We start from the raw sequence: 22,037 nt of genomic DNA, 5'->3' as shown, positions 1-22,037 counted from the left end.
TTGGTCATCCGTGGGGAGCTCAGAGTAGAGGTGCTGCTCTTTCACATTGAAAGAAGCCAGCTGAGGTGGTTCAGGCATTTAGTAATGATGTCCGCTGGGTGCCTCCCTAGGGACGTATTCCAGGCACGTCCAGCTGGGAGGAGACCCTGAGGAAGACCCAGGACTAGGTGGAGAGATTATATCTCCACACTGGCCTGCGAACGCCTCGGGATCCCCCAGTCAGAGGTGGTTAATGTGGACGCTTGGGGTCCCCTACTGGAGCTGTTGCCCCCGTGACCCAAACCCGGATAAGTGGTTGAAGATGAGATGAGTGATGAGAGAAGAAAAGATTATTATCCACTTTTAGTCTCCTGGTTTTAATGAGGTAACATCAATAATTTGTGTGAAATTACAGAAAGGAATTCATCTATAACTTAACAAAAAGTTGACTTATTAAGGAACCATCAGAGTCAGAGCTTCCTGTTTTAATAATATCTGTTCTCGACATGTTTGGTGTATGATACAAAAAATTCAGTGCTATATTTAATCTATATTCCTATGAATTTCCACACATATGCACAATGTGTGTTTCACATTTAATGTCCAGAAATGCATTTTGGATAAAGGTTAGAGTTAGAAAAATGGCATAAAAATTTACAATAACAATTTTTGCTATCGCATTAGCACAACTGGTTGAAACTGACCACTATATAAACTGTAAACACATTATGTTTGATTTGTGGGTGTATGGTTAAATATTTGACTGAGGCAATTTTGTATTGATGGAAGAAAGTGAAGAGACACCCAGAGTTACCTACTGGCCACAAAGGCCATAATGGTAATGGGAAACTGTCTGCAGCTGATGCCATTAAAGCAGCTCCGTCATAGGGTGAGAAAAGTTCCTGCTTTGATTTGGCACAAGGTAAGCAGCATCATAAATTCAATTTTGAAATAACAGAATCCAGGATATCCTGTGGTTAACCACTAAGACACAGATATCCGATTGTCTCACCAAGAAGAGATCCTACGCTTGTAATCCTGTCAGCTTTGATAGATGGAATAAGGACGTTGAAGCAAGTTTCATGAAAACAAGAGTGACTCCAGATGCCCTTTGCTGAGAGGAAATTATCTTATTAACTTGTGTAGTTCAGTGCTTGGCAAGTTCATACTCTTTTCTTGTGTGTGTGTGTGTGTGTGTGTGTGTGTGTGTGTGTGTGTGTGTGTGTGTGTGTGTGTGTGTGTGTGTGTGTGTGTGTGTGTGTGTGTGTGTGTGTGTTTTACTACCTTTATGGTTGAGTCAAAATAACTAAAAGTAACAGAGAAATGGAAAAATAAATTGTTCAAATTATCCTTTATTGTTTGCCTAACAACACACACGCCATAATTACCATTAGACATCTTGAGAGGTGAACATGACAAATTCAGAACAAGAACAAAACTCTTATATTCAAGTCCTGTCTCATTTCTATGGCATCAAATCTGGTTTTGCATACAAGAAGCAAAAGTAAAACTATGTGGCTGTCTTGCTTGTCAAGTATATGTTACAGTTGTGATCAACGGCTTACATACCCTGGCAGAATTTTTGTTTTATTGACCATTTTACAGAGAATATGAAGAGTAAGTTCCTTTGGCTGCTCCCTTGTTTGCATTTGGGGTCACCACAGCAAATCCGAGGTGGATCTGCATGTTCGGTTGGCACACGTTTTACACCAGATGCCTTTCCTGACACAACTCTGCATTACATGAAGAAATGTGACAAGGGTGGGGTTTGAACCGGAAACCTTCCACACTGAAACCAAATGCACTTGGCCACCACCCCTCAGAGAATATGAGTGATAACACAAAAACTTTTTTTTCACTCATGGTTAGTGGTTGGGTGAAGCCATTTATTGTTAAAAAAATATATATAAAGAAATACAAACAGTATGGCAATCTATGGTACATCTGCATGGAGTAGACAGTTCTCAAAAACTGAGTGACTGTGCAAGAAGGAGACGACTGGGGAAAGCCACCAAGACACCCAGAAAACCCAGAAGAACTTATAGGTTTATATGGCTGTGATTGGAGAAATTGTGCACAGTGCAAATTTTTAGCATTTTATATCACCAGTTATACAGCTTCATGATGAAGTGGTATAGAGAAGGATTTTCTTCCAAAGAAGACCTGAAAGTTTAGCTACAAATTGCCAGAAGGTACATCTGCGATGCAAGCCTAGATTTGATCCATTCTGGTGAAAGAAAATCCTTCTCTGCTCTACTCCATTAAGAAGCGAAGAGTGGTGATGCACAGTGCAAAACTGGCACTTGTTCATGTAGAAATCTGCTGTTGCAAGAACCTTTTTGACGCTGAGTCTAACTTTGTTTGTCTCCTGTGTTTTCGCACCTGGCCACGTCCAGCCTCACCTCCTGAATGCCCACGTCGAGCCTCCAAACCCTACTGGACTACTGACGCAGCTAAAATTTGCTACGATTGGATTATTGAGAAGCAGAGCTCTGGTATGGGTCGAGGCTAAGAACGCAAACTCCACTATCAAATTATTCATATGCACAGATTTTGAGAATCAGTTAAAGATTGTTGTTGACCATCCTGATTACTCAGGTCAGCTTCCAGTCGTTTGTTGAAACTTAGGGCCCCTTCACACATTGTGCGAATACATACAACTCCAGGGCGACTCACGGTGAAACAGCTCGTATGAGCAATCCACCAACAGTGATGTTCTTCAGTGAAATCACTTGCTGGAGTCAATGGCTGCAAAGAAAACTTGCACCCTCTTGGCCCTTTCTGGAATGTTTTGGACACCACTGGCCTATAGTTTGTATTTATTTCAGAATGTTTTTAATGGTTTAAATAGCATCAGGTATTTGTGAAATATAATTTTTGGTGAGTAGTTTGGGACTCTCATCCCCCTGCTTTGCAGTAGGAACTGAGAACTTTTGTAGTGCATGCAGACTGGGAAATATTTACATTTTCTGGAAATCAAAAAAACAACCAGCTTCATATACGTATTTTTGCCGGTCTAGAATATCAGTCTTGTATTTTTAGTGCTTGCCCTATCAATTAACTGTTCAAATCATATTTTTCTTGTCACAAATACGGGAATGATAGTCAAAAATAGCTTTAAAATGCATAGTTTTATGTAAAACAGTCTCAAAATTTTCCACCAGCCTAGCGGCCAGCGATGGGGTGGCCCACTAAAATTTCTCTTCACACCAACAACTACACCACATTCAAAAAAATTTATAATCCTTCTGCAGTCAAGTGGCTGGTTTGACTTTCAGCAGATCCTGCTGACCACATCTATTTGCTTAAAAGCATCAACTTCCTGCCATGTGATTGACTAATTAGATATTTGCTTTACTGAGCAGCTGAACAGGTGGCCTTAATAAAGATGCTAGTGAGTGTATGTTAGTTTTGTATAACAATTAAACAGGACATTTTCTTTGAACATTTGTCATGTGTAATTGTTGGATTTAGAAGGCTGTGTGCATGTCTCGTCATCACGTCCTACACTGAAGCCAGCTACTGTTGGAATTTAGTGTGTCAAAACGTGCAGCCTCAGCCCAACCACACAATAAAGACATCCTTAGAGATAGCCTGTGTTTACCGCCGAGTTGTCAGGGACTCCTCCACAGTCAGACAATAAGGAAGGGGATTATTTTCTTTGGCTGTGGAAGTAGGCTTTAATCAGATCACGACATGAGAACACAGTGTTTGTCCACCTCGTCACTGAATTCTCTCCATCCCTGTGGAATTTCTGTTCACCTCTAACCTGCATTCTTTGTATTTTCCTTTCATGATTCACACGCAGATTCTCAGGTCATAAAAAGTTTCATTGAGCATGTACAGCACATGAGAATGCTGCAAAAAAACATATGAATGGCAACTAAATATAGCATTCTATCTTCATGTACACACTGAAAAGATTTGCCTTCTTACAAATGGTCTCAATCTCTGGGTGTAATGCTGCAGTTCTGAGCTAATATTAATTTTGTCAGTGATCTGGATTCACCCAAGGAGGGGTTATATTTACTTGAGTAAGTTCTCTGGATATTTCACTTGAAATTTTATGATCTCTGACCCACAATCAACAATGTCTACTCACAGGCTGTCTTGACGTTTAAAGAAACAGTGAAGTGTGGTCCCTCTGTTTAAGAAGGGGGACTGGAGGGTGTGTTCCAACTATAGGGATCACACTCCTCAGCCTCCCAGGTAAGGTCTATTCCAGAGTACTGGAGAAGAGAATTCGACCGATGGTCAAACCTCGGATTCAGGAGGAGCAGTGTGGTTTTCGTCCTGGTCATGGCACACTGGACCAGCTCTACACGCTCCATCGGGTGCTCGAGGGTTCATGGGAGTTTGTCCAACCAGTCCACATGTGTTTTGAGGATCTGGAGAAGGCGCTCGACCGTGTTCCTCGGGGAACCCTGTGGGGGGGATGCTCCGGGAGTACAGGGTCCAGGGTCCTTTGCTAAGGGCTATCCGGTCCCTGTACGACCGCAGCAGGAGCTTGGTTCGCATTGCCGGTAGTAAGTCAAACCTGTTTCCAGTGCACATTGGCCTCTGCCAGGGCTGCCCTTTGTCAGCGGTTCTGTTCATTATTTTTATGGACAGAATTTCTAGGTGCAGCCAGGGTGTAGAGGGGGTCTGGTTTGGGAACCACAGAAACTCGTCTCTGCTGTTTGCGGACGATGTGGTTCTGTTGGCTTCGTCAAATCAGGACCTTCAGCGTGCACTGGGGTGGTTTGCAGCTGAGTGTGAAGCGTCCGGGATGAAAATCAGCACCTCCAAATCTGAGGCCATGGTTCTCGACCGGAAAAAGGTGCTTTGTCCTCTTCAGGTCAGTGGAGTGTCCTTGCCTCAAGTGGAGGAGTTTAAGTATCTCGGGGTCTTGTTCACGAGTGAGGGACGGATGGAGCGTGAGATCGATAGACGGGTCGGTGCAGCATCTGCAGTGATGCGGTCACTGTATCAGACCGTCGTGGTGAAGAGAGAGCTGAGTAGGGGGGCAAAGCTCTCAATTTACCGATTGATCTACATTCTGATCCTCACCTATGGTCATGAGATTTGGCTCATGACCAAAAGAATGAGATCGCGAGTACGGGCGGCCGAGATGAGTTTCCTCCGCAGGCTGGCTGGGCGCACACTTAGAGATAGGGTGGGGAGCTTGGTCACTCGGGAGGAGCTCGAGTGAGCCGCTGATCCTCCACGTCGAAAGGAGTCAGTTGAGGTGGCTCGGGCATCTTTTCCGGATGACCCCTGGACGCCTCGCTGGAGAGGTGTTCCGGGCATGTCCCATTGGGAGGAGGCCCCGGGGAAGAACCAGGACATGCTGGAGGGACTACATCTCTCGGCTGGCTTGGGAACGCCTTGGGGTTCCCCCGGAGGAGCTGGGGGAGGTGTGTGTGGATCGGGAGGTCTGGGCGGCTTTGCTTGAGCTGCTGCCCCCGCGACCCGACTCCGGATAAAGCGGAAGAAAATGAATGGATGGATGGATGAAGTGTCCAAATGACGAGGCTGTCATATTAGCCTCCCATGGTGTATAATGCAACGTTACAAAATTCTGGAAAAAGGAAGTCTGAAATGTTCCAAAAACAATCATTGTTATAGTTTGTAGGCAGTTCTATGAAAATATTAGCTATCCCTAAATAGGGATGCACCGTTATATATAGATTGGGAACATATTGACATCAGCCGATAAAGTTTAAAAGAGAATTATCTCTGCCAAAATTTGTGCCAGTAAAACCTCTGATAATGTAAAGCATTCAGACTATATATGGTTCAGACTGCAGCATGTGTGTGATTCTCCCTTCGAGACTAGGGGTCAGTGCCTCCTCATTTTCAAGAGACGTGACCCATTGAGCACAAGATGTAATTTCAGTGTGATTTTTGGTTGAAAAACTGGTTGAAATCCGTTGAACGTCTTTTCACCCAGTTTTACTTCAGCGAAAATGGGGCCACGTTATCAGCTTATCACAAAATGCAAATTTGTTTAACCAAATGGATGATTCATTCAGTTGAAGCTTTAAACAGAGGTGACATGGATTCTTGTGGGGAAATGTCACAAAATTAATTTTTCACTGTTCTGTGAAATCTGGTTTACAAAAACATGTCTTTTCAATGCATTTAATATTTCACATAAATTGCCATAAATACAGAACTATGTAGGTTGAAAGCCATCATAAAGAAGCCTCCAGAACACTGTAATAATGTGAAGAGATTTAGGGATATTTTCAAATAAGAATTTATGTTAATTGTTATAATGCACATGCGCAAACACTTGAAGTTTTTCTGGAGTTTGTGTTTTTGCTCGGTGCTCAGTGGCTGTAGGAAACCAACGAGGAACACAGTGAACAAAGAGTAATGTTAAAGAACTGAAGAAATGTGAGATTTGGGGATGACAGACTCTGTAAGCACTTTTACTACTGTTTCTCAACAAAACAAAATTATCGGGGTGTCGGCAGTAGAAATCGGCCAGGAGGGCCGGATCCAGGATGAAGCTCCTCTTCACCCAGGAGCATTCTTCGGGTCCATACCCCTCCCAGTCCACCAAGTATTGGAACCCCCGGCCCATTCGACGGACGTCCAGGAGCCGGCGCACTGTCCAGGCCGGCTCCCCGTTAATGATCCGGGCAGGAGGCGGCGCCGGACCGGGAGCACAGAGGGGTGAGGTGTGGTGAGGTCTGATTCTCGACACATGGAAAACCAGGTGGATCTGCAGTGAAGCTGGGAGTTGGAGCTTCACTGCGGCAGGGCTGAGGATCTTGAGGATCTTGAATGGTCCGATGAACCTGTCCATCAGCTTAGGGGAGTCCACCTGGAGGGGGATGTCCTTCATCGACAACCACACCTCCTGCCCGGCCTGGTATGCAGGGGCCGGGGACCGCCGGCGGTCTGCATGGGCCTTAGCCCTCGTCCGGGCCTTCAACAAGGCAGAACAGGCGGTGCACCACACCCGACGGCACCTCCGAAGGTGGGCCCGGACCGAGGGCACACCAACCTCTCCCTCCACCATGGGAAACAATGGGGGCTGGTACCCCAAACACACCTCAAATGGGGAGAGGCCGGTGGCAGAAGACACCTGGCTGTTATGTGCATACTGGATCCAGGCCAGGTGGTTACTCCAGGCCGTCGGGTGCACGGATGTCACACAGCGGAGGGTCTGTTCCAACTCTTGGTTGGCCCGTTCTGCCTGTCCGTTCATCTGTGGGTGGTACCCGGACGAGAGGCTCACGGTGGCCCCCAGTTCTCTGCAGAAACTCCTCCAGACCTGAGAGGAAAACTGGGGACCACGATCCGAGACTACGTCAGTTGGTATCCCATGCAGACGAACGATGTGGTGGACCAGGAGGTCTGCTGTCTCCTGGGCCGTAGGAAGCTTCGGGAGGGCCACGAAGTGGGCCGCCTTGGAGAATCGGTCCACTATCGTGAGGATGGTGGTGTTGCCCTGGGACGGTGGGAGGCCCGTGACGAAATCCAGGCCGATGTGGGACCAGGGGCGATGTGGCACAGGAAGCGGTTGGAGCAGTCCTTGGGACCTCCTGTGGTCTGCCTTGCCCCTAGCACAGGTGGTGCAGGCCTGGATGTACTCCCGGACGTCGGCCTCCATAGACGCCCACCAGAATCGCTGCCCGACAACTGCCACGGTCCTTCGCACCCCTGGATGACAGGAGAGCTTGGAACCATGACAGAAGTCTAAGACCGCAGCCCTGGCCTCTGGTGGATGTACAATCTGTCCTTCGGACCTGTCCCTGGGTCCGGGCTCCGTGTCAGGGCCTCCCGGACGGTCTTCTCCACGTCCCAGGTGAGGGTGGCCACGATAGTGGACTCCGGAAGGATGGGCTCCGGTGGATCCAACAGCACAGTTTTGACTTCGTCTTTGCGTACCCGGGACAAGGCATCCGATCTCTGGTTCTTGGTCCCGGGGCGATAGGTGATCCGGAAGTCAAAACATCCAAAGAACAGTGACCAGCGGGCTTGCCTGGGGTTCAGCCGCTTGGCGGTCCTGATATACTCCAGGTTCCGATGGTCAGTGAAAACCGTGAACGGCACAGACGCTCCCTCCAACAGGTGTCTCCACTCCTCAAGAGCCTCTTTCACCGCAAGGAGTTCTCGGTTGCCGACGTCATAGTTCCGTTCAGCCGGGGTCAACCTGCGAGAAAAGTAGGCACACGGGTGAAGAACCTTATCGGTCTCTCCGCTCTGGGATAGCACGGCACCTATCCCTAGCCCATCTGCTGTCTAGCAGATTCCCTTCCGACCCCGTGCCCACCAGTGCTGGGGCTTGAAGGGTTAAATCCCCACTCAGGATTGTAACTGGGAGTCGTGTGGCAATATGTGTGTGTCCCACGTGAATGTTATGACCCCCCCCTTAACCCAGTCTCTAAGGGCGAGTGTTGTTGTTTTGGCCGTTTGGGCCAGTTTTTCTGTATGTGCTCTTTTGAGCTGCAGAGAAAACACTCCCCGCGGACCAGCCTCCTCATTCTGTCATCTGTTCTCATTTTGGCCCTGTGCGTTTCCCTAGCAACGTCAGCAGGGGAGCTGTAGCCACACGGAGTGTTGAGGCTGTGGAGCACGGGGAGGGCGGAACCTTTTTGGACCCGGAAGGGAGAGGGACGGCGCGTGCCCAGCCACGTCCTTCGTCTCGCTCCCGACGGCGTTCCTCCAACCGATTGTCTAACTGTATAACGAGATCGACAAGCCCATCTAAATCCTGCGGTTCTTCCTTCGCTACCAGGTGCTCCTTCAGGACCGACGACAGTCCGTTTATGAAGGCGGCGTGGAGCGCAACGTTATTCCAGCCGGACCTCGCAGCTGCGATGCGGAAGTCGACTGCATTCTCGGCTGCGCTCCGGCGCCCCTGTCTCAGTGACAGCAGCACTGTTGAAGCAGTCTCTCCTCTGTTAGGGTGATCAAACACTGTTCTGAACTCCCTCACAAACCCAGTATAAGTGGTAAGGAGCCGTGAATTTTGCTCCCAAAGCGCTGTAGCCCAAGCGCGTGCCTCACCACGAAGCAAGTTAATTACATAAGCCACCTTACTGGCGTCAGACGCGTACATTATGGGACGTTGTGCAAAGACGAGCGAACACTGCATAAGAAAATCCACGCACGTCTCCACACAACCCCCGTACGGCTCTGGGGGACTTACGTATGCTTCAGGGGATGGTGGGGGGGGGTTCGTTGAACGACCAGTGGAACGTTTATATCCTGCACAGGGTCGGCAGGAGGAGGAGCCGCAGCAGCGCCCTGAGCGCGCGCTTCCACCTGTGCGGTGAGAACCTCCATCCTGCGATTAAGGATGACGTTTTGCTCGGTCATCAGATCCAGCCGAGCGGTAAAGGCGGTGAGGATTTGCTGCAACTCACCGATCACGCCTCCTGCAGACGCCCGTGCACCCTGCTCTTCCATTGTCTGTTCAACAGATGGGTGACGCCCCTCGGGATCCATGACATTGGCTGACATATCCTGTTGGGAAAGTGTAGTGACACGGACCCACAACAGGGGGCGTAAATGAACGGACAATGAAAGAGTCGAATATGAACACTTTACTGGTTGTGAATGAGCACAACCCACAATACAGAGGAATGTGAAATTTTGCAAACAGTCAATCACACAAGGGTGACGTGTGGGCAGGCTCGAGGATAGAAGACGTCTGTCCTGAGAAGAACCGGAACCACACGATTTCCTCCGCCACCGAACCTGGAGAATAGTGGAGCCGCCAAGTCCCGAGTCCCCAGGTGGCCACCGTCTCTGAATGTCGGATCTGGTACTGCTGGCAAGGAGCAGAGACAATAAGATGTGGGTGTGTGCACACCCAGTAACAACAATGATGGAGATTCCACCTCCACCTCTAACACACACTCGTGCAGCTCCTGTCTCAAACACTTATCTGGTGGGGGTGTAAAGCAAAGCTGTCACGGGTCACACCAATCTCCAGATAGAGCACTCCGCAGGAAAAAAGCTGCAAAAACGAGTTTACTAAACACAGTCAGTGATACGGCTGAGAGTACCTTTACCTTACCTTTACAGGTCGACGATATCTCGGCAATGAGGTGGAGATGACGTCCGGGTTTTATGGAGTGAGATGATGTAGTGTAAATGGGTGACAGCTGTCAAGAGATAATGAGTGACAGCTGCCACCCCCGGCTGTGTCCGTGGCGGCAGCGCCCTCTCGTGCCTGAAGCCCGCACTTCAGGCAGGGCGCCCTCTGGTGGTGGGCCAGCAGTACCTCCTCTTCAGGCGGCCCACACAACACTTTGTGGACACCCAGGTACTTGTAGTAGTCCACAATGTCCACCTCTGGTCCATTGATTGTAAGAGGGTTCGGACAGGTCTTCCATCTTCTGAAGTCCACCACCAGCTCCCTCATCTTAAATACATTGAGCTGCAGGTGGTTGAGTCCACACCACTCCACAAACCTGTCCACCACACTCCTGTACTCAGCCTTGTGGTCACAGCCAATGCAGCCCACAATGACAGAGTCATCCAAAACCCTCTGCAGGTGGCAGGACTGTGACCAGAACCTGAGGTCTGTGTGACTAGGACAGGACCGTCCCCTGTGGTGCCCCCGTGTTGCTCTTGATGGTGTCGGATGTAACGTCCCAAAGCCATATGTATTACTTAAAACTGTGACATAGGTTTTGTTTTATTTTATTTTAGAGAGGAAACTGTCATTGGTGCTGTTTGACTCACAGAAAATGGCATATGGTTCATAATTTTACGTTACCATTTTACCTAAAATTTGAAATGCGGTGCTACCATGTAACTTAGACTCATGCAAGTTTAAATGATTTTATTTTTCATGACTGAATGTGTAAAATAAAATCATGTAATCAGAAATGTGTCATTTGTAAAGGATATATTTGAGGTAGAATCTAATCCTGTTTGTATTTGTATCTACAACAATTCGGCCGACATCTAAAATGAAATTTGGGCAAGGAGGATGGAATTCCCCCAATCATATATCGGGCTTGGCATCAGTGTTGGTCAAAATGAATTGTAAATGTTGACGTATCAAATACTGTCAAAATCCAGTATTGTGCACCATTAATACATTCCATTGAAGTGATTACCTAATTGGGCAGCAGCTAGCTAGCTAGCTGACCCCAGTAAATGGCACACCGAGCCAGGAAGTTCAGGTGGGAAATGGATTTGTTGAGCCCGTTGTGAGCACAAATGTACTCTGCTATATGTGTTCATTGAGTAATTATTATAGGCGAGTGTCATATTTTATGTGTGCAAGCTTTTACAAAGTAATACATAAGTAAAACTAATGCAGCATATTCTACTTTCACTGAGTAAACTTAGAGTGCGTTTACACATAACCAAGATACGTTACGAATGTCATTTTTCTGTCATTCGTGATACATTCCTGACATTCTTAATGTGACTTAACGCATCTGAATAGGTTTCTTAATAGTGCACGTTGGTGCGTGATATTCTTGATATTCGTGGAGCATGTTTTTGCCTGTCAAAAAATCTTCCACGAATGTCACACACCACCCTCATTTCGTCTCACGTCGTGGAGGTCGCAACTGAGCATGTTGATCCGTCTTGATGAGTATTGATCCTTATAAGAACGTGACAACGTTCGTAGTGGTTCCTGTGATGGTTCTTGGAGCCCAAACTGTCACGTGTTATTACGAAGTGACACGGAAACTGTCAAGTTTTGACACGACTTGTAACGTGGCGTCACATTTCACTGCGCGCCATGATGAATCAGTTTTCTGTCACGTGCACACAATTAAACTCGGTTCCAAATGTCTTTCCACAGTTCCTGCTGAAGCTCCTCAGGACGCTCCTGCAGGTGTTCCACCTGCTGTTGTAACCAATGAGCATGAGAACGAGTCTGAGCCAGAGGAGCGAGAGGAGACTCACGTGCAGCCAGACATCTCTGCACCTCCTCCAGTTCGGCGGAGGAAGAAGTGCGCGCACAATTAAACCCTGCTGCACCGCATTCAGTTTGATTGCTGACACCAAGTCGGCTAAAAGTCTAATTTCAGTGCTCTTCAGTGCGCTCCTGCAGGTGTTCCACCTACTGCATGTACCTGATGTTTGGTAAAATGCGCGAGATGAGAGTCGCATGAAGCCACACATCTGGCTCTCACAGAGCCCAACTACGCATGCAGTCACAAAGTTCTTCTGAAAAACTGGAGGGATCTGAATTCGGTTGGATGAATATGGGTGTGTGTGTGGAGACAGTTCACCTCGTTCACAATGTGACAGAACTTAACGATGCCCTGTTACGCGCAATAGCGCGCAACAACGCGGATCACTATTCTTGACCGTGCGTAATGGTTCCTGATAATTCTCCAGCAACACGTGCCATTAATCGTAATGTGTGGTAACAGGTTGCAGCAGTTCCTGAGGACACTTGATGCCTCTGCCCCGAATAATCACATTTGTGATCAACGGCCAAGAATCTATACTTCGTGGCATTCGTGACGTGTCGTCGTTATGTGTAAATGCAGCATTATCATATTCATGAATGTGTATACACATACATGTAAATTAAAATTTGAATTGAATCATATATTCATAGCTACATTGTATGCATCAACAATGATCATATTTAGACAGACAAATAAACGCAGGTGATTTTATTACATCCTCGGCTGACGTAATAAGTATGAATAGTAATTAGTGCAGATAGGTGTTATTCAATTAAAGAACCAAGATCATTCACTTCTGCAAGTAATTTTGTTACACCCAAACAGCTGAAAGTTCAGTATCAAATGAATTATTCTTCAACAAACTGTTGTAAAAAATATATATCACAGCATGGGTCAGTGGTTCGTGCCCTCAGGTATCTGTTAATACTTGATTAGCTGAACACACCTGAATGAGCTCATCAGCTTGTGGGAGATGTAAAATATGTAGGTTAGGTGGTACTTGAGGGTTGGGTTGAAAACCACTATTGTATAAAATGACAAAACTAACAAAGTTCTTTCATTAAAGTACACAGAAAAAAAAAAAAAAAATTCAGCCCCATATGCTGTGGCTATGTTCACTGCCTTCTCCTCTTTGACTCAAAGAGCTCTGGCGTTTTGGATTTTCAACTCAGCTGTATAAGTGTTAGAAAGTTAAACTTACAGTATTGTATTGGCTGAGATTTGTGTCAGATCTGTACTTGTTGATTGTACTTGGGTTAGTAAGTTAACAGTTGGCATTATTGAATGACAGAGTCACTGCAGACAGGTCTTATATATTAGAATTCCAACTAAAATATACACTCTGTGGAAAACAAAAAGGACTATTTCAACTTTAATTTCTGAGTTGAAACAAAGGTCTTATTGAGTTAACTTACATTTTGAAGTCAGTGTGTGAACTATCTTGAAATGTTTTACAAATTATAAATGGTTGCCATGGTGACCATGAAAACATTGCTTAAAATAACAGTGATGTCAGGACTCACTGTCTACCTGTTTTCTGTCTGTTAGTTTTTGTGGGGTTTTGGCTCAAATAGTTTCTGATCACTCTGTCCGTCTGCGAGTAGGTGTGTCACTTAACGTCGTATTTTTTTGTTTCTGTTGGCATGCTGGGTGTTATTCAATCATCACACCACAATATCTCAATTCCTGGTTTCCACTCTGTCAGTTCATTGCTGGTTTTCACTCTATAATTTGGTTTCATTTAATCTTTTTTATTTTTCTGTTTGTTATCCAGACCTGTAAATAAATATTTTTTTTTTACCTACAAGAAACTAGTGTTTGTGTGTTCTGCAACTGGATTGTTGTAATTCCTGCTAACCCTGACAGATGAGAAATTGGCTTTTAGATGTTGCCATGGTAACAGTCTTTAGGGGAAAAAATATGACATCACCCCAAGAACAACATAACAGATTAGGATAAACAATAGCTTGTTTGAGAGCTTGTGATGATGATAATTAACATAAATTGTTGTTTTTGGCTTTCTTTTTGGATAATAAAAGGAAGTGTGTGCATGAACTCTGATTGTTCAGTTTTTAGATGATGCCAGCTACTTGCACATAACGTCATCATCCGAACATGGCCTGTTGACTGCAGTGTGTCGTTGACAGACAATATTAAATAACCTTGAAGTGGCTCATTTGCAACAATTTGAAGTGCACTTACACAGTGAAGTGAAAATTTTTGTGCAGTTGAGCTTTTCCATGTTTTAATTTTTTGATGACATAAAAAACAGGCTTTTTAAATTAAAATTTCAAAAATGTTTCCCTTTAAACTCAGTATAAAGTAATCTCTAAATCATGAATTAAAACAAATTTTAAAAAATAGAAAAGCCAAAATGATGGTGTGCTTAAGTAAGTGCACCCTTTATTATAACACATATAAAAGATGACTTTTACATTGAGTCTTCTTCAGACAAGTCAGGGGATGCAGCTACAGCTGTATGCAAAAGTTTGGACACCCCAGATAATTTTCATGATTTTCCTTTATAAATCATTGGTTGTCTGGATCAGAAATTTCAGTTAAATATATCATATAGCAGACATACTGATATTTGAGAAGTGAAATGAAGTTTCTAGTATTTACAGAAAGCATGCAATAATTATTTAAACAAAATTAGGCAGGTGCATAAATTTAGGCACTATTGTCATTTTATTGATTTGAATACATTTAGCACCAATTATTGGAATACAAAATTGGTTTGGTAAGCTCACTGACCCTTGACCTCCTTACACAGCTGAATCCAATCATGAGAAAGGGTATTTAAGGTGGCCATTTACAAATATTTTCCCTCTTTGCATCTCTTCTAATGAGTGGCAACATCGGAATCTCTAAACACATCTCAAATGACCTGAAAACAAAGATTGTGTTGTGTGGGCCGCCAGAAGAGGAGGTACTGCTGGCCCACCACCAGAGGGCGCCCTGTCTGGAGTGCGGGCTCCAGGCACCAGAGGGCGCAGCCGCCTCACAGGAGCAGCCAGGGTGACAGCTGTCACGCATCACCTGCAACAGCTGTTACCAATCACCTGATCAGCAGGGGTACATCAGCAGGACCACGTCTCCACCTCTTTGCCGAGATATCGCTCTACCTGGAAGGTAACGTTCTCAGATGATGTGTGATCTTTCGACAGTAACCTTTTGTGACTTTTGTGCATTGTATAGCAGACTCTTTTTCCAACGAGAGGTGGAGGTAGTTTTCCTGCCGTGTGGATTGCTGGGTGCAAACGCGCCCACATTTAATTGTTTTTTTGTTCCTCGCCAGCAGTACCAGGTCCGACACGCGGAGGCAGTGGCCACCTCGGAGTTCGGGACTTGGCGGCTCCAGTATTCCCGGGGTCTGGTGGCGGAGGAAATCGTGTGGTTCCGGTTGTGCTTTGGACAGACGTCTTCTATCTTCGAGCCTGCCCACACGACACCTTTTGTGATTTGGCTTTTTGTCTATTGTTGTAATCTGTTGTGTTTGTTGTGCCCATTCACAACAGTAAAGTGTTGTTATTTGACTTCCTCCATTGTCCGTTCATTTGCGCCCCCTGTTGTGGGTCCGTGTACCTACACTTTCCCAACAGATTGTTCAACATCATGGTTAGGGGAAGGATACAAAACGCTATCGCAGAGATTTCAGCTGTCAGTTTCCACTGTGAGGAACATAGTGAGGAAATGGAAGACCACAGGCACTGTACTAGTTAAGGTACGAAGTGGCAGGCCAAGAAAAATCTCAGATAAGCTGAAGTGAAGGATGGTGATGTTAGATAATATCTGTGCTAATTCTTTGTTTTATGTTAGCTATTAAGTACTTGTGTTATTTGTTTGGAAGTTCTGAGAAATATGTTAAGTTTTACTTTATCATGTGACCAAGTTTCAGACACACGGAGATCTTCCCCTGTTGGTGAGAGCCAGTAACCTTAGAAATGTGAGACTAAACCACACCCATGTTAACACCCACAAGGTATAAAAGTGTTGTATGATTATTATGATGATTGTGTTTAGGAGCCTTTCACAAGATGGATACTGTCTGTGAGGGTCCCAGGCCTGGTTTCTAAAGTGACCTTGAATAAACTCAAAATGAGGAATGCAATGGTTTGGTTTTTAGTAAGGGGCAGAATCTTACATTAAAGAACCGGGTAGAAATAACAGTGAGAACAGTTATATTCAACCAACAGACCTGCTCCAAAGGCCTACAACATGATCCTACAACAGATAGTGTCTCTGTGCATCGTTCAACTATACAGCACACTTTGCACAAAGAGATGCTGTATGATGCTGTAATGCAGAGGAAGCCTTTTCTGCGTAGACGCCACAAACAGCCAGCTTCATTTTGGAATAAGGTGCTGCGGACTGATGAAACTAAAATTGAGTTATTTGGACATAACAAGGGGCAGTATGCATGGCTGAAAAAGCACACAGCATTCCAAGAAAAACACTTGCTACCTACACTAAAATTTGGAGGTGGTTCCATTATGCTGTGTGGCGAGTGCAGGTACTGGGAATCTTGTTAAAGTTGAGGGTCACATGGATTCCATTCCATATCAGCAGATTCTTGAGAACAATGTTCATGAATCACTGACAAAGTTGAAGTTGCGCCGGGGCTGGATCTTTCAACAAGACAACGACCCTAAAAACTACTAAGGCATTCATGCAAAGGAATAAGTACAACATTCTGGAATGGCCATGTCAGTCCCCAGACCTGAATGTTATTGAAAATCTGTGGTGTGATTTTAAGCAGGCTGGCCATGCTCGGAAACCAACTAACCTGACTGAACTAGAGATGTGTTGTAATGAAGAATGGTCCAAAATACCTTCAACCAGAATCCAGACTCTCACTGGAAGCTATAGGAAGCGTTTAGATGCTGTTATTTCTGCAAAAGGATGATCTACTACAACCCCAAATCCAATGAAGTTGGGACATTGTGTGAAATGTAAATAAAAACAAAATACAATGATTTGCAAATCCTCTTCAATCTATATTCCGTTGAATACACCACAAAGACAAGATATTTAATGTTCAAACTGATAGACTTTTTTGTTTTTGTTCAAATATTTGCTCATTATGAAATGGATGCCTGCAATACATTTCATAAAAGCTGGGACAGGGGCAACAAAAGACTGGGAAGTTGATGAATGCTCAGACAACACATGTTTGGAACATTCCACAGGTGAACAGCTTAATTGGAAACAGGCGAGTGTCAAGATTGGGTATAAAAGGAACATACCCAAAAGGCTCAGCCGTTCAAAAGCAAAGCCAGGATCACCACTTTCTGAACAACTGTGTGAAAAAATACTCCAACAGTTCAAGAACAATGTTTCTCAATGTTCAATTGCAAAGAATTTAGGGATTCCATCACCTACAGTCCATAATATAATCAGAAGATTCAGAGACTCTGTAGATGTTTCTACACGTAAGCGGCAAGACCAAAAACCAACACTGAATGCCTGTGACCTTCGATCCCTCAGGCGGCATTAAAAACCGACAATATGTGTAAAGGATCTTACCGCGTGGGCTCAGGAACACTTCAGAAAGCCATTTTCAGTTAACACAGTTCGTCGCTACATCTATAATACAAGTGCAAGTTAAAACTCTACCATGCAAAGCAAAAGCCATATATCAGAAATATCCACAAACGCCGCTGCCTTCTCTGGGCCCGGGTTCATTTGAAATGGACAGACGCAAAGTGGAAAAGTGTGCTGTGGTCTGACAAGTCCGTATTTCAGATTGTTTTTGGAAATCATGGACGTCGTGTCCACCGGACAAAAGAGGAAAAAGACCATCCAGATTGGTACCAGCACAAAGTTCAAAAGCCAGCATCTGTGATGGTATGGGGGTGTGTTAGTGCCCATGGCATGGGCAACTTACACATCTGTGATGGCACCATCAATGCTGAAAGGTACATCCAGGTTTTGGAGCAACACATGCTGCCATCCAACCAACGTCTTTTTCTTATTTCAGCAAGACAATGCCAAGCCACATTCTTCACGTGTTACAACAGTATGGCTTTGTAGTAAAAGAGTGCAAGTACTAGACTGGCCTGCCTGCATTCCAGCCCATTGAAAATGTGTGGCACATTATGAAGTACAAAATACGACAACGGAGACCCCGGACTGTTGAACAACTAAAGTCATACATCAAGCAAGAATAGGAAAGAATTCTACCTACAAAACTTCAACAATTAGCATCCTCAGTTCTCAAACGCTTATTGAGTGTTGTTAGAAGGAAAGGTGATGTAACACAGTGGTATACAATCCACTGTCCCAGCTTTTTTGAAATGTGTTGCCAGCATCCATTTCAAAATGAGCAAATATTTGCACAACAACAATAATGTTTATCAGTTAGAACATTAAACATCTTGTCTTTATGGTGTATTCAATTGAATATAGGTTGAAGAGGATTTGCAAATCATTGTATTCTGTTTTTATTTACATTTTACACAACGTCCCAACTTCATTGGAATTGGGGTTGTACAATTTCCATAAAGGATTTGCAGAGGGGATCAAAAGGCTTATTTATATGATGTTAAGTCACCAATAATCAGAATATTATCTGCAGTAGTTGACAAGTTAGAGAGGAATACACCAAATTCACCTAAGAATTCAGAGTATGGATCATGCGGGCCTATATACAGTGACAAAATCCCATGGCTGATTTCCATTCTTCTGACCCTGGCAATACGTAGCATTGTGGGCAGAGCAGAGAATTACATGCTCAGACAAATTACATTTGTGACCCCCAACAGCTAATAAGCTAAACCTAGATTTATAAATATGGCAACACCCCCGCCTTGCTTCACATCACAGGGGATGTGACTAAATGTGTATGCCGGTGGGCAGGCCTCATTTAAGGGAGAGACAACTGTAGGTTTAAGCCAGGTTTCACATAACCCAATCATATCTCAGAGATGATCCATAATTAGATCATTAATCAACAATGATTTTGAGGACAGTGATCTTATGTTAATGAGACCCAAACTAAGTACCTCAGTGGGGTTGACAGTTGGACTGTTTGGATTTAGGGCTGGTTCCAGAGTAACATATATAAGGTACCTGGAGGTAGGTTTAGGTTTGAGACATTCCATGCGGATTGTAGACAGCAGACACAAAATATTTAATATTACTGGAACAGCCAGCGGGCCATCCTCAATTTCAATGTCATCCAATGTAGTAATGGGTAATAAGTTTGCAAAACATATCTCTCTATGATTTTTAAGGATAAGATAAGATAAGAAAAGCCTTTATTCATCCCTCAATGGGGAAATATCAGTGTCACATCGCAGCATAGAACAGTAGGAATAGACAGAAGGGCATGCAATAAAACAAACAAGTATCTCTTAAAAAACAAGAACTAAAAAAAGCACTGAGTGCTGGGTAAAGCTAAGGCTACCATTGTTCAGTTCAATGCTGCACTGCCGGGATGACAGTGATCAGATAAAGTGACTTCAGCGTGAAATGTACGATAAGTTACTCTGATATTTACAATATGGACAGGTTAAAATATAGTAGGTAAAGTGACTTGAGTTTGCACCATAAGTTGAATTATTGCACCTAATAAATACAGCAGATAATGACATGATTATTGTCCTGGTTGCTATGGTTACCACAGTACTACATTGTTCACTGTACAGTCTTACAGCAGCCGGGAGAAACAATCTACGGAATCTCTCCCTGACACAGCGAGGGTGGATGAGTCTGTCACTGAAACTGCTCTCCAGAGCAGACAGAACATCCAGACACATCTACGGAAGCAGGCCACAGTCTCAACATGATATACGTATTTCCTTCCCTGAAAATCCACTATCACCACAATGGGATTTCTGCACTAATTTTCCCACTATCTTGTGGATTCCACATCCCCATTTGTCATAAGCCTTGTAGGGTCTTTAATCCACTGCTCTGTGGCCTGCTGTAAAATCTTAATGTTACCCTCCCTGTAGATCTCTATCTATGTTTGCAGAGAAGATGGTGGCACCTTCCCCAGTAGGGTGAAGGCCTTGTGTCTACAAAACTGTGCCAGCCACCTATTTAACAAAGTCAGCCTGCTAAATGCCTCATCATTACCCCGGGAGGGGAGGGGACCAGAGACTATTAATTGATGCCGACACATCTTTCTGGCAAGGTCACAAGTCCTCTCTATATTTCCTTTGTGACCTCTGAGTGCTTCATCCTGACATCATTGGCACCAACATGAATAACTATGTGACTGTATCTAGTGTTCTGTTCCTTTGTCTGTCTATCCTTCTGCAGTGTCAGGACCCTAAGATGGGAGGCAATGTCAGGAGCTCTGGCCCCTGGAATATATTTAACGTCAGCCGGCGTCTGTAACCTGACTTTGTGGGTGATAGAATCCGCTGTCACTAAAGCCCAGTGTTTCGGCCTGGAGATAGGAGTGGAAGTCACCTGTGGGATCAGAGAACTCACATCAGACATATCCAAGGGAGAAAACCGGTTCACAGTTCACTGTGGTGAGTGTGATCGGGGTACCACAACTGGGCAGCAAGCCATACGTGACTTCCTCCGCCTAACCACAGTCTGAAAGCAATCCTCCACAGCCGGAATTTGTAGGCTGATGCTAATGGGCATGCTAGCCAGCCCAACATTAACCTCATTAACATGCCACTGTCCCAGCTTTTTTGAAATGTGTTGCAGGCATCCATTTCAAAATGAGCAAATATTTGCACAAAACAATAAAGTTTATCAGTTTGAACATGAGACAATAGACACCACCTCTTTGTGGTGTCTTCAGTTGAATATAGGCTGAAGAGGAATGCAAATCATTGTATTCTGTTTTCATTTACATTTGAGACAATGTCCCAACTTGTTGAGGTTGCTCCGGGGCTGGATATTTCAACAAGACAATGACCCTAAACACTGCTCAAAATCTACTAAGGCATTCATGCAGAGGAACAAGTACAATGTTCTGGAATGGCCATCTCAGTCCCCAGACCTGAATATTATATAAAATCTGTGGTGTGATTTTAAGTGGACTGTCCATGCTCGGAAACCAACAAACCTGAGATGTTTTGTATGTTTTCTCTGTGCATCGCTCAACTATTCAGCAAATTTTGCTCAAAGAGATGTTATATGATGCTGTAATGCAGAGGAAGTCTTTTGTGCGTACACGCCACAAACAGTCAGCTTCATTTTGGAATAAGGTGCTATGGACTGATGAAACTAAAATTGAGTTATTTGGACATAACAAGGGGCAGTATACATGGCTGAAAAAGCACACAGCATTCCAAGAAAAACACTTGCTACCTACAGTAAAATTTGGAGGTGGTTCCATCATGCTGTGTGGCTGTGTGGCCAGTGCAGGTACTGGGAATCTTGTTAAAGTTGAGAGTCACATGAATTACAGTCAATATCAGCAGATTCTTGAGAACAATGTTCATGAATCAGTGACAAAGCTGAGGTTGCACTGGGGCTGGATATTTCAACAAGACAACAACCCTAAACACTGCTCAAAATCTACTAAGGCATTCATGCAGAGGAACAAGTACAATGTTCTGGAATGGCCATCTCAGTCCCCAGACCTGAATATTATTGAAAATCTGTGGTGTGATTTTAAGCGGGCTGTCCATGCTCGGAAACCAACTAACCTGACTGAACTGGAGATGTTTTGTAAAGAAGAATGGTCCAAAATACCTTCAACCAGAATCCAGACTCTCATTGGAAGCTATAGGAAGTGTTTAGAGGCTGTTATTTCTGCAAAAGGAGGATCTACTAAATATTGATATATTTTTTCTGTTGGGGTGCCCAAATTTATGCACCTGGCTAATTTTGTTTAAAGAATTATTGCACACTTTCTGTAAATCCTATAAACTTCATTTGACTTCTCAAATTCCATTTAATTCAATTTAATTAGCTTGTAATGCACCAAATCACAGCAAAAGCCATCTCAAGGCGCCTTACACAGAGCAATTCAACATTTAAATAAATGAATTAATTAAAAATGAATAAAAAAAATTAAAATACATAATTAAAAACAGAAGTAAAAGAATAAAACAGATAAAAAATAAAAACTATTCATAAGAAAGAGAATAAAAATAGGTTTTCAGTCTTGACTTAAAAATGTCCACGGACTCTGACTGCCTCACGGTCACAGGAAGACTGTTCCACAGGGTGGGTGCACCATGAGAAAAGACT

The sequence above is a fragment of the Thalassophryne amazonica genome, chromosome 5 (assembly GCF_902500255.1).
Source record: "Thalassophryne amazonica chromosome 5, fThaAma1.1, whole genome shotgun sequence".
NCBI lineage: Eukaryota > Metazoa > Chordata > Actinopteri > Batrachoidiformes > Batrachoididae > Thalassophryne > Thalassophryne amazonica.
Note: the sequence above shows the minus strand (reverse complement) of the source record.